This window comes from Canis lupus, chromosome 3 (genome assembly GCF_003254725.2).
Source record: "Canis lupus dingo isolate Sandy chromosome 3, ASM325472v2, whole genome shotgun sequence".
NCBI lineage: Eukaryota > Metazoa > Chordata > Mammalia > Carnivora > Canidae > Canis > Canis lupus.
The window spans coordinates 2,376,947-2,389,685 of record NC_064245.1 but is presented as its reverse complement, the minus strand read 5'-3'; the positions used below and the strand labels follow the sequence as shown (position 1 = coordinate 2,389,685).

Below are 12,739 nucleotides of genomic sequence, written 5' to 3'. Positions count from 1 at the left end.
AGAGATAGCTTAACATCAAGTCAGGGGCTGAATATACCAGAACTGCTATGTCTTAGCAAATTTACTCCCCTAGGGGCAACACAGTATACACGAAGCTGAAAATGCACAGGCCGGCAGTTCCCCAGTGGCTGCAGGGAAATACTCTAATATATTTGGAATCTGCCAAGAAAACAGTTTACCCTTTCAGTCATGTCTCATTTTATGATTTTTGAATTTTTAATAAGTTTTATTGATTCTTTTCGACTATTTTTCTATGACAAACTGAGAAAATTGTTTTAGAATTTTCTCTCTAAACACCCTCCATAAAATTTAATTATATTGCTTTTCATTTGTATAGTCCTTGGATGCTGTTTTCTCCAGTTTATGTCAACTACTCATCATAGAAAAAAAAAAAAAAGGTTCCCATCATCCGTCCCTTATTTGATATCTAGATGGCTGTAAGAGAGGACATTGGTTGTATCCACAAACTACTCTAGCCAGATTGTTGCAGGAACATGAATTAATTAATACAGAACTGATGTAACGCCATGATCAGGAACCAGAGAGTTAAATCCAGGATACAAGGTAATTCTTATAAACGAAAGTGGTTGGGGTTTGTGTCTGAATCATGGAGGGGGAAAGCGTAAGAGGGAGGGTGGGATGGAGAGATGCAGAAAACCTCACCACGGCACGTGGAAGTTGCTCCTTAGGAGAGCCTTGTGGCTCATTGTGCCTGTCAAGTAGGCTAATGTGCCTGTAAATTTCCTCTGACAAAAAACACATCACAGCAGCACCACCAGAAAACACCACCACCAAACTGTGGAAGACTGAAAGCCCAGCGCTTTCAAGGGTGATCAGGATATAACAGAATAAAAAAAAAAAAAAAGTACAAGGCATTGAAAATAAACAAAGGCTTGGAAGAAATGAGATCACTTTCTAAGAAAAAAGCATTTATCATTTATAGGCCAAAGGAAATGCTTCTCCCACAGCCATTTTTTATATGTGATTTGGCAGTCTCAGTTCAAGGTCAAAAATACCAGAGGGCAAAAGGAATAGAACTCAAGATTTAAGATTTGTCATGACTGGCTTTGTAATTGCATAAATATTAAATATGTAGAAATAATTGTAAGCACATTATCTCCACATCTCCACACGTTGCTTTAATTTTTAATGTAATCTTTTATCTGCCTTTTCCTCAGCTGGCTGTGGGTTTGCGATTTGCATAGCTAGAGTGATCGGGTGCCATCAATTTAGTAATGAAGTCACTCGTTGAGCAGAAGAGGCTTCTCAAGATTATACAAAGCTGTAGCAAAGAAGAGTGCGGAAATGAAATTTTATGTTTCAGGTGTATGGGAAGTTTATTTTACAGAACGTTTTCCCATTGTAAATTTAATATGGCCACTTTAAAATAAATTTGGAAAACAGAGAAGATGGGGGACAAAGCACCAACATTTTCATCATCTTACCAGTGTTTTATATTCTGGCCTTTTACAGCTATGTGTACATATTTTTAACAGAGATGTCATTGCTATGTGTGTGTGTATAAAGTTTTGTATCCTGCCTTTTTCTCTTATTAACCTAGTTATCATAACGGTAACTTTTGTGATTGCAAAAATAATAATGGAAAGAAACGTCCATAATTTACTCAGTCACTCAGTTTCTGGTGGGTCGTGCAACAGAATGGTTAAGCAGCTGACACTGCAGCCAGATGAATCAAATACCAGCTCTGCTACCTAACTGTGTGGACCTGGACAGGTTAGTGAAGGCTGCATCTCAGTTTGCTCATCTATGAAATGGGGATAATAACAGTGCCTCCTTGAGAGTGTTCTGGTGAGAGTGAAAGGAAGTCATCCATGAAAAGCACGCAGCCTGGCTCTAATATACAGGAAGGACTAACACAAAGTGTTACTGAAGACAAGAAAGTCAAATACGTTACACTGCATGCCAAAAAAAAAAAAACAAACAACAACCCCAAAAACAAAATTTCAGTCCTATAAAACTGAGTCTCCTGAGACATTGCCATCACTCCACAAGTTCCCGTGTGCCTTTTACTAGTAACAACTCCCCCACCCTCCGCCGGCCACTGCTAACCAGACTTTGATGGTTAATATTTCCTCACTTTGCTTCATGGTTAACATGCAAGTATATTTCCCAAAAAATACAGCTGTTATGCCTGTTACTGAACTTGATGTAAATGGAATCTGGCCATCTCTCCCTTTCTCTCACGTACACACATATACATTCACACATACGTTTTCATTCTGTGTTGAGGAGGCATACAGTCCAAGGCTTGATTTTATTGTGATGAAGAAAGGTTTGGACAGGAAGCCAGAGAACTTGGCTTCTAATCCAGTCTCCCTGAGATCCCAGGCAAATCTTTTTGCTTCCCTGCGGCTTCCATGTAAAATGCTTGGATGTGCTAAGTGTCTTCGAAGCTTTGGAGTACTAAGTTGTTAAGCCTTTCTGATTTGAGTACTGTGTTGGCATACGAGAAACCAGAGCCAAAGAGAATCCAAAGAAAGACCTGGGGCCTGCTGGAAATGAGCCTCCTCTTCCCCCAAATCATGCCAATAGTAGTGTTAGCAAACAAAGGACTACAAAAAAAAATGAAAGTGATGATCCTGTACCACAAATAATTTTCCCTTCTCTGATATGTGCACATTGAGATATATTACTGGCCTTAGTTATCATGTGCATGGATATTTTCACCAAGATAACTCATTGCCATAAAGATTCATTTATTTATTTTTAAAGATTTTATTTATTTGAGAGAGTGAGCGAGAGAGTGAGTAAGAGAGCATGAGTAAGGGGAAGGAGGAGAAGCAGACTCCCCACTGAGCAGGGAGCCAGATGCAGGGACTCGATCCCAGGACTCTGGGATCATGACCTGAGCTGAAGGTAGATGCTTAATGGACTGAACTACCCAGGTGCCCCAATAGCCATAAAGATTTCAATGTTAGGAGTTTGGAGTTAAAATAAATAATTACATATGAGTAGGTTTTCCTGGACAGAGTCAGTTTTAAACATCTTCATCCATTCTCTTTGTGTATTTCTTACATGTATTTCTGTATCTGTGTCTGTATTTCTCCCAGTATTGCCCGTGGTAAGTACTGCAGGTTGGCTCACTTAATGTCCATTCCACCCTCCTCTTATGGTGTCTTTCACAGGCAGAGACTGGAAGCTTACGATGGTTTCTAGACCTCTTTGCACCTAGAGCTATGAAGAAGGTCTGTCAATCAGATATATCCGTGCAAGATTAAGAAAACATAAGAGAAGTTGGGATGTCTCCTTGACCACTTGTCTGTTTTTTCTCTAATAATTAAAGTCACTACAACACAGCTTCTGAAGCAGTGCACCAAGGCCCATTACTCAGCCCCCTGAAAGACAATAAGCAGTTGTGACAGTTGGACAGCAGTAGCTTATTGGCTCTGCTTGCTATTGTAGGGTTATGTTATTAAAACTCGTATTCCTAAAGTCCTCAGCAGTCACAGCTCCACTGACAGGTCAACTCTGTATTGTACTGGAATCACTGATTCTTGGAAGCTTTGTCTATAACTCACTTCTCCAATCCTGACCATTCATTTCTGTGAGCACCCTCTATTAAATACCTTCCTTTGTAAAAAAAAAAAAAAAAAAAAAAAAATATATATATATATATACACGCACCCCAAATTCTATTTGTTTACACTGAACACTGACAAATACACATCCTAAATGTTATTCATAAGGTATAAAGTATCACAATTCTGTAGAACGTTGTATCAAAAAGAAATTTTGAAGCCAGAAAAAATAAGCTGTACCCTTTAGTATCTATGTATCCTCAAGCAAGTTGTTTAACTTGCCTGTATCTATGTCCTTTATTTATGAAATAGAATTAATATATTAACCTCACAGAGTTTTAAGAATTAAATGAGACAGCACAAGTAAAGCACCCAGTATGTATGGTCATTCACGATACAGAGTTCATTTCTTTCTATCCCCATATTGGACTTCCTTTAGTAATTAAGATGATTAGCAAAATTATTTTGGGGGGGAATTCTCTTTAAAGGACCTAAACAAAACCCACACCCTCATAGGAACACAAAGATTCAGTGCTGATTCACAAAGACAAGAGGAATAGCTCTAAATGCCATTCACGAGCAAACAGACGTCTATTACGAGCCACAGCAACCCATTATGAGTACTACCAATTCACCCCAACTAGTGGCTCAAGGCCCAAATAATCATTAATTCATTTGACAAATATTTATTAAGCCTTGACATTGCTAGACACTACTTTATTCATTAAGATACAGTGATAAATCAAAAGGTCCCTGACTTCTAGGAGCTTGCATTCTACTGGAAGAGACAGACATAAAGCAAGTCAATAAATCATCTGAAATAGTGAGAAACCCTATGAAGAAAAGGCAGTTTTTCTTCTTACCTTCTCAGACGTTTATTATGTTACTTGACTCATCCCCTCTCTTATCTTCTTTTCACAGAAGGACAAGCATAGGGAGGTGAAGATTAGGCCAACAGCATCATGATTCTCGTAGGTAGACCAGTAGTTTCAGGATCTGTGAAGGGTCTGGGTCCTCTCACCATTTCACGGATGCCAGCAACAAACACAGGATGTCTGGTTTAGAGACAAAAAACCATAAGCAGCATAAGCATGATGTTGGTGTTAGTTCCCCATGTCTCCCAAATCCCAGATGGGATCCTCTACACATAGAGGATATCTGTCACAGACCAAGGTATACTGAACTCGGAGAATCTACTGCTTTTATAGTGTCTGGTAAGCCTGCTCTTTGTTTGGGAGAAGATATTACTTGGTTGCTCACTGCCAACACAACCCTGCAAATGGACCTAAGTTAAGGAGTAGTCAGAGTCTTGCATTCTTGGAAAATCCAGAAATAAGTGTAGAGATGCTCAGGGCCCTTGGAAGACTGATTTCCTCAACAGGTTGGAGATAAAATGATTGAACTCTCCATCCTTTATAGTTTTATGCAACTGTCATTATAAAATTTTCTGAAGTTCTTACTCCCTTCCAAACTTCAATCTCAGATATGATGTATTCAGGCAACCGAAGAGTTTGGTCAGACTTAAAAGTAGCAGCTAGCAGGGGAAAAGACCAATTTTCCAGTTTTACCAAATATAACCTGAAGCTCTTATAGAGACATCAACCCTCTCTCATCATAAGAATGGAGCGAGGCCTTATACTTTCAAGAAACCTCACCCCAAGCTCTATTCCTGTTCAAGATTACATTGATTGCCCATTTTACAAGCCTCAGCTGCAAGCATGTATTTATTTGGGTAGGGAAAGCAGTATATGTTCCTACCATGAGCACTCCTCACAGGGCCACTGCTCTTGCATCTTGATACAAAAGCCCCTTGCTGGATCATCCGCATAGTCAACGTTCCTTGGGCTCTCAAGCCATGGATCAATACCAGGGACAGAAAAATGTAGACTTGCTCCATGACATAGTAATGCTACCCATATTGTCCACGTGGACTCCATTATCCACTTCCTCTGATGGCTATTTCAAATGTTCTCTACTCACTTCTCCATGGGACGGACCATTCTTCCTCTTTCCTAGAGAAAATGGAAGGTGTCTGGGGAAGGCTCTCCTAACATGTCATTTGTTACCTCTTGTAATCCTGCAGCAAATGCTGAAAAATAGTTATGATTGTCCTAGTGTGGCAGGTTGGAAAGTGGAGCTTTGGGGACATCATATAATATTCCTAATGTGTCCTGGAGAAGGAACCAGATTGAGTTTTTATGATATGGGCCTTGCCCTTGTGCAGCTTCCAGATGGTAAAATAAAACTTCTCTGCTTAAGTGTTCGTGTAAAAAGCTCTATTTAGCCTCCTAAGTCACAGAAACATGTGCACTATAGAGAATGTTAGTTTTTCCTTCTCCTAGACACATTTCCTCATATCATAAGGATTAGATCTGTAGCTGTTTGTTTTCCTAATGATAGAGCTAATTGCTCTGATCCAGAGGGCGAATGAAACTTCTCTTATCTTCCCCAAAGCAAAATATTATATCCTGGGATAGGCACCTAGGCTAGTTCTGAAGCTTCTGGGGAGACTGGAGTGTTATCTTTCTAGTTATTTAAATTCCAACTAGGAATGAGGCCCTGGAGCTTAGAAACATCTGGAGTCAGGAGGAGACCCTTTCCTGAGATGAGGAGGAAGAGTTGCATCCTTTACCTTTATAAACACATGAAAAATCACTTCTTCTTGTCCCTTGTCAATAGGGTATCAGTCACTCATGTAGAAAAAGTTTCCTTGGTTTTCATAGTATCGCCCTAGGGTAATACCTGGAGCAAGCTGGGAGAGGGGAGCATGCAGTTCTTGTTTACTCTGGGGTAATAAGAAATCTGCCTCTGATCCAGAACACCTCCATGTGCTCATGCCAGATAAAATGCATAAAGATAAATATTAAAAACACGACACTAGGGGCACCTGGGTGACTCAGTTGGACTCTTGATTTCAGTTCAGGTCATGGTCTCGGGGTTCTAAGATAGGGTCCCAATGCTGGGCTCCACGCTCAGCCGGGAGTCTGCTTGGGATTCTCTTTCTCCCTTTCCCTCTACCCCTCCCCTTTGTGGCACACACTCTCTCTAAAATAAATAAATAAAATCTTAAAAAAAAAAACAAAAAACAACCCACCCCACTACACTAGACATTTCAGAGCAGGGATAAGAACACAAATACTTCCAGACCATGAAGTAAATAGTTATAACAAATACTTGGTAATATTTGTAGAGACAGTGTTTGAGCTTCTTTGTGCAGAATGAATAGGAGTATGCTGGTGGACAGGGCTGCTAATGGCATTCTAGACATAAAGAATTGTGCCAAGGATCTGAGGTGCACCTTTGTTCAAGTTTTTTGTAAAACTGAGCCCTTTCTCCAGGTACTTTATTTCCATATACCATGAAATTGTCCTATTATACTAATTTCAGTAGAATTAGATACTGTAATCCCATCTTCCAGAAGACAGTTCTAATAACTATACGCACTGACAACATCAGCGGTACATACAGCACCTCTCAGAGCTGTTCTATGTATGGTCTGTACAACCACACCTAGCAGCCCTGTCCTCTTGGTTCAACAGGGAGAAAGCAGGTTGTTCAGCATGACTAGCATAGCGACTGTGTGTGAAAGAGGGCGGGTGGGAGGATAGGCTGGATAGAAAGACAGAGGTCAGAACTCAGAAAAACTTAGGGTTCATACTGATGTGATTAGAATTAGATCTGAAAGTGCTAGGAAACTACTGGCAGATTTTAGGCAAGAACGTGTGATGGACATTTTCACAAACCTAGAGCACTGGGTAAGCAGTGACAGTAGGACAAGATTAGTCAAGAGACCTGGTAAGAGGCCAGGAGACATCGGAGCTCTGTGATAGGAAAGGACAGGGAGGAGCTGACTTTGTTGGCCTTGGGGCGACGGTGGGGGGCGCGGGGCTCTTCCTCCTGTCCAGAGTGCTTCTCTCCTCCAGAGCTATTGGTCCCCATCACTGTACCTTCTTCACCACCTTGATCCTTCACTTAACTCTTCTTTTTCCTGTGTCTTCAACCTCTCTCTCCACTTGCTCCAACCCTATAGGCTTTGGTCGCCCCAATATGTCAAAGTCTTGCTTCTGCTCACCCTGTTTTTCTGCATGAGTATTTTCCCCTACATTAGAATGGCTTTCCTCATGCTTCAGGTTAGGAAAATATGACCCTTCCAATGAGTGGGTGAACAGCTCCGAAGCAGCAGTACTGTAGCTAGCAGGGCCACAGGGATCACTACTGAGGCTACTAGGTTGGCCTGCCAGACCTCCAGAGGTACAGCCAGTAAGATGGCAATAGGCTCAACTGGATTCAGGCGATTTGGTACTTATACAGCAAAAATAATATCAACATGGTGTCACCTCCCCATGTCTCTGGTCCCACAGGATGATACTCAACTGGAAGGAACTGATGACAAAGACAGGAGTGATGAGTTGATCTGTTTCTGTGAAGCCATCTAAACCCATAGCCTGGCAGTTTCTTGGCTTACCCAGAAGTGTGAAGCTACAGTTGAAGTGGAGCAGAGTAAGACGGAAAGGGCTATCTATGCTCTACTGAAACTAGGGAGCTCGATGAGAAATGGCTTCATAGAACTCTGCTGACCACAAGAAGCTTATCTCCTCTTGGTCACAGAGGAATTGCAGAGCATTCCACCCGGATTGATCCGATATGCCTGTCTGGCTCATGCGAAGACGTGGACGGTCATGTGCTGGTAGAGCTGTTTCCCAATAACTCTACCCCTGAACTTTCATGTATTGAAGTAAGAATTATTTTCAGGAGTTCAGGCCACCCATGAGATTACCGAATTAATTGTACTCATTGATTGTAGGGGCTTGGACCAAATGCTTTCCATTCATCTTACGCCACAGCAGATCAAAGTGACCAGGACTAGGACTCCTAAGCCAAATGGTTAGGCTAATTCAAAGGATTAATTGCAAAAGGGCTCCCCATCCAGAGCCAAGCCAGTTAAGTACATCTCAGGTGTTGTTGAGATTGACCTGAGAAAGCCACTCTGCTTTCTTTCTACCTTTCCTGATTCATTAATCTAAGTGCAGTAATAGGTGTTGGCGTTTGACTCTCCCTTGACCAGCCAGTAGGAAGTCCAGGGCAACATGATTGCCTATAATCACTTGCATTAGAGATTTTATACTGGTTTATGTTTGTCAGGCAAGTAGAGGTCTGACGTCCACACGAGTACCCTACAGGGGGCATAAATTATATTAGGAGTGTAAGTGTCATTTGTTACAACAAAGGTGGGTCAATTTGTGTCCCTTGTGGTGGACAGACTCCCTGATTGGAGCTAAATAATTTCCTGCGAACAGGCTGCGGTGCTGCTTCTGGAGACAACGATCTGGCTAGGAGAGCCAACCAGCCCAGCCCTTGTGGTATAGACTATTCCAGTTGAACTAGATTCTGCTAATACGTTTACAGTGACTTAAGCAATGGCATTTTGCTGACATTGGGGTCAAGGTTTAATTCTTCAGTGTCCAAAGGAAAAGCTGTTAAGTTTTTGTCAGTAGGGTCAGGAGGGAATGACAGATGCAGCAGTTAAATTCAGCCGTGGCTCTGGGTTTGGAAAAAGCGTACAACAGATTTTTTTTTTTTCCTTAGATGATAGGGAGAGACCACAAGGGACTGACAATAAAGCCAGGCTGGGTGGGGGTGGGGGGAGGAGGACCCGCATTAATGTCCAGAAAATTCATCTCATTCTGTCATCTCAAGTGGAGGTCATCTACCTGAAAGGCCAACAGTCCTTAGTTTAAGGTCTAAACACTAAGGATCTAAGTCCTAACATCTAAGAGTCTAGGATTTAGGTAAAGAATGGGTATTCAAGATCACAAAGGCATCATGTGAGAGCCAGGAGAGGTCTAATGATTCCTTCCCCAGCCTCTGACTTCCCAGGGTTTAGGGTAGTCCTCTCCCACCAGCTGGGCTGTTCATTTCCTTCCAAAGCCATATGACCAGTCTCTGTAGCAATCACGTTATCCTTTTTCCCAAACCTCATCATTTCTAATCTACACCATTTGCTTGGATCCATCCCTCAGTGTTTTTGTTTTGCTTTATAGCTTGTACCATCCTAGAACTTATCCCACCCTAAAGGTTTGGGACCTGCCAAGACCACTTTAGAGTTATTATCTCATACTCGTGATTACGTTCTCCTGCCCTCTAGTTCAAAGATATCTTACCAAGGCATCTGAAATACCTGCTGCTTCCAGTTCATCAGGTCCAATTAGCATAAAGGTGTCATTACGAACAACCAAAACGAACCAGTGTGATGTTTTGTGGAACGTCAAGACGATCGCCATTTCTGTAGACTATATCAAGGAGAACTGATGTGGCTGACGTGGTGACGCTGTGAAGGAGTATCATTGGCTTTGGTAGCTAATGGCCAACTGCTTTGGCTGGTTTTTACAGATAAGTATGGAGAAGATTGCATTGGCTAACTTGGTAGCTATATACTAAGCACCAGGTGCTATGTTGATTTATTCCAGTAAAAATACTGCACCTGGGACAGCCAGACAGCCACAATTGGAATTACCTCCTGGTTAAGTTCATAGGAATCCACTTTTTAAAGATCTGTATGACTTTTGCACTGGCCAAACTGGTGAGTTAGATGAGAATGTGATACTATCACCATCCCTACTTCTTTCAGGTCTTTTCTTGTGGTATTATTTCTGGTTTATGATCTTGGAAGACAGTAAAAGTGCCAGGAGCATCCCACTTAGCTCCTTCTGCCGTAATGGTCCTCACTTCATGGGTTAAAAAGCTAATGTGTTGATATTGTCAGTTTTAGAACTGAGTAAATAACCAGTAAGTTGGTGTGTGGATCAAATGAAATAACAGGACAGACTTTGACTTGGACACGAGCTAAGGCCTCATCTAACTACTGACCAAGATAATGGTCAACTTTGGTCGTAGCATAAAAATGCAACTTTGGTCGTAGCATAAAAGTGGTGTTTTGTATTCTTAGGGATTCCCATCAGTTCAGATCCAGGGTCTAGTAAACTTCAAGAGATCTGCATATTTCCTTTTCTCCCGCGTACTGTCACTCTAGTAACTGGTGGCACAGCTCTTTGGGTGAGGCTTGGACAAACATTTACAATGTGTATCATAGCAATGGTGCAAGGTCCTTCCTGAAGGAGACTCTCCTTCAATCAAGGAGCTCGGGGTCTGTGAACTGAAAACCGAGTGAAAGGCTGTGATTGTCCACTCTGCTGACTCAAGTTAGGTTTTACCTGCCTTAGAGCTTTTGCTATTATAAATATCAAGCAGTACTTTATTAGGTTGGCTATGTACTTGTTCCTAGGGACCTCTGTGGGCTAGGCCATCAGATTGCCTGTACACACTTGCTGCCCTTTAAGGCAAATATTCCCACGTCACATTTGGTGCCTAAGTACTGCCTGTCCTCTGCTATTCTCAGGTCCCGTCATCTCCAGTGACATCCAGAAGCCCATCCCAGTGGGGGCATCCTCTATAGACATACATGGCCTACACAGGGGAACATCCACAGAGATTTAAAGATGCAGGTCTTCCTCTCACTAATTTATTTCTCAGTTTTTCCAATGAAGGGAATGTCTCTGAGCCTTTGACGGAATGCAGCTGAGGATAGGTAAGCAGGTAGTATATGGCACATCCAGTATAACATTTCCCCAAATCTTTGGATTCCTTGTTCCACATGTCTGGGAAGCTTGGGTACCTCAACATCACAAACCGGGTCCAAGTTTCCATCAATCAACCAGGTGAGCTATTAGAACCACCACTAGCTGCACAAGCTAAAACATACAATTAACACCGTAACAAAAAATTTGGCTCAGTGTAGTTCTACTCCATCCTCCTGTGGCCTAACACCCTTAGAAGCCACTGCCGCTTGTGTTCTCCAGGTTTCTGTCTTCCTATTAACAAAGTATGTAAGTTATTTCTTCTGCCTGTGTATCAGTTTTGGTGTGTAAATAGTTCTTCTTTCATCACAGTCTGCTCCTATCCCCCAGAAGCACGCGGAGGTCTGATCCTTGTTAAAAGTATGGTGGCCGGCAGCCCGGGTGGCTCAGAGGCTGGGCGTCTGCCTTCAGCCCAGGGCGTGATCCTGGGGTCCTGGGATTGAGTTCCACATTGGGCTCCCTGCATGGAGCCTGCTTCTCCCTCTGCCTGTGTCTCTCATGAATAAATAAATAAAATCTTAACAAAAAAAAAAAAAAAAAAAAAGAGTATGGTGGTAACAGAGGGTGATTGTGCTGGGTTTTGAAGAGAATGTGAATTCCCTCTCAAGGCACTGCCCCCTCCTGGGGGTGGGGTGGGGATTGTAACAAGTTTTCAAGCAGAGGAAGCCCACCTCCTCAGACACTGGAGGGCAGTGTGCTTCCATGGTGGAGAGGCCCAGGATGACTTAATGGTTCATGATCACCAGTTTCATCTGGGTGCAACACATCCTGACTTTTGAAGTCTTATTATTGAATCATCAGTGCCTGAACTTTTTCACGAGAAACCTGGCACATCTGTGAATTCAAGTTGTAATTCAGTGACTGAAAAAAAAAAAAAAATCAAAATTTCGTGTTTGGTCTTCAGAAAGACCTCTGTTGTTGTTGTTGTTTTATCTGCAGTACATAGGAGCCTCTTCTAGAATTGTCACAGAAGCTCTCCGGTTCTCATGCCACCACATTGGTCTGTGCTTGTTTCTCTTTGTAGGTACTCAAAGGAACTCGAAAGAATCCATCTCATCTCAAGCCACAGTCCTTAGAGTCGCCTTACAGCCGTTGACAGTCAAATGTGGCTGCCACTCGGCCCCCGCAAGGCACGTGCTTCATTTGGTCCTTGATCACAATCAGCCACAGGCAATTGATTAATTGGCAATGGCCTGTGTGCCACGACGCCCTTTGGCAAGGAGGTCAGCACTGAGCTCAAGCCAAAGGCCCAATGCAAGCAAACTCCTAACCCCATCTTTCCAAGGCTACCTCTTAGACTTACAGGTAAAGCTTAAGAGAAATAAAAAGGCTTAAGCCACATGATTATAGACCCTAACAGGATGAATGGGGGAAGACGGCCCTAGAGAACATACAAACAGGGGTTCTAAGGAGCTGCCCTCGTAAGGAACCCCAGGGCTGGTGGGGGTGTGTGTGGAGCTCCCCAAGAGGAGCCGCCCAACCCCTCCCAGACCCTCCTGGGGAGTCGGCTCCCTGGGGCTCAGCGAAGTGGGCAGCCCAGCAGCACCTGCGGAGCCCCGCCCTGGG

The 12,739-nt window shown here is 42.7% G+C and overlaps 1 protein-coding gene across 2 annotated transcripts in view; it reads right to left on the bottom strand.

The window, feature by feature from the left end:
• PJA2 (praja ring finger ubiquitin ligase 2) overlaps positions 1 to 4,589 on the bottom strand; it is a 292,291-nt gene extending 287,702 nt beyond the window's left edge. For both annotated transcript variants that reach the window (XM_025437280.3, XM_049107866.1), the window contains exon 1: positions 4,403 to 4,589. The gene's annotated coding sequence lies outside the window, so the exon portion shown is untranslated. The remainder of the gene's footprint in view (positions 1 to 4,402) is intronic.
• Between the last annotated feature and the right edge of the window lie 8,150 nt (positions 4,590 to 12,739).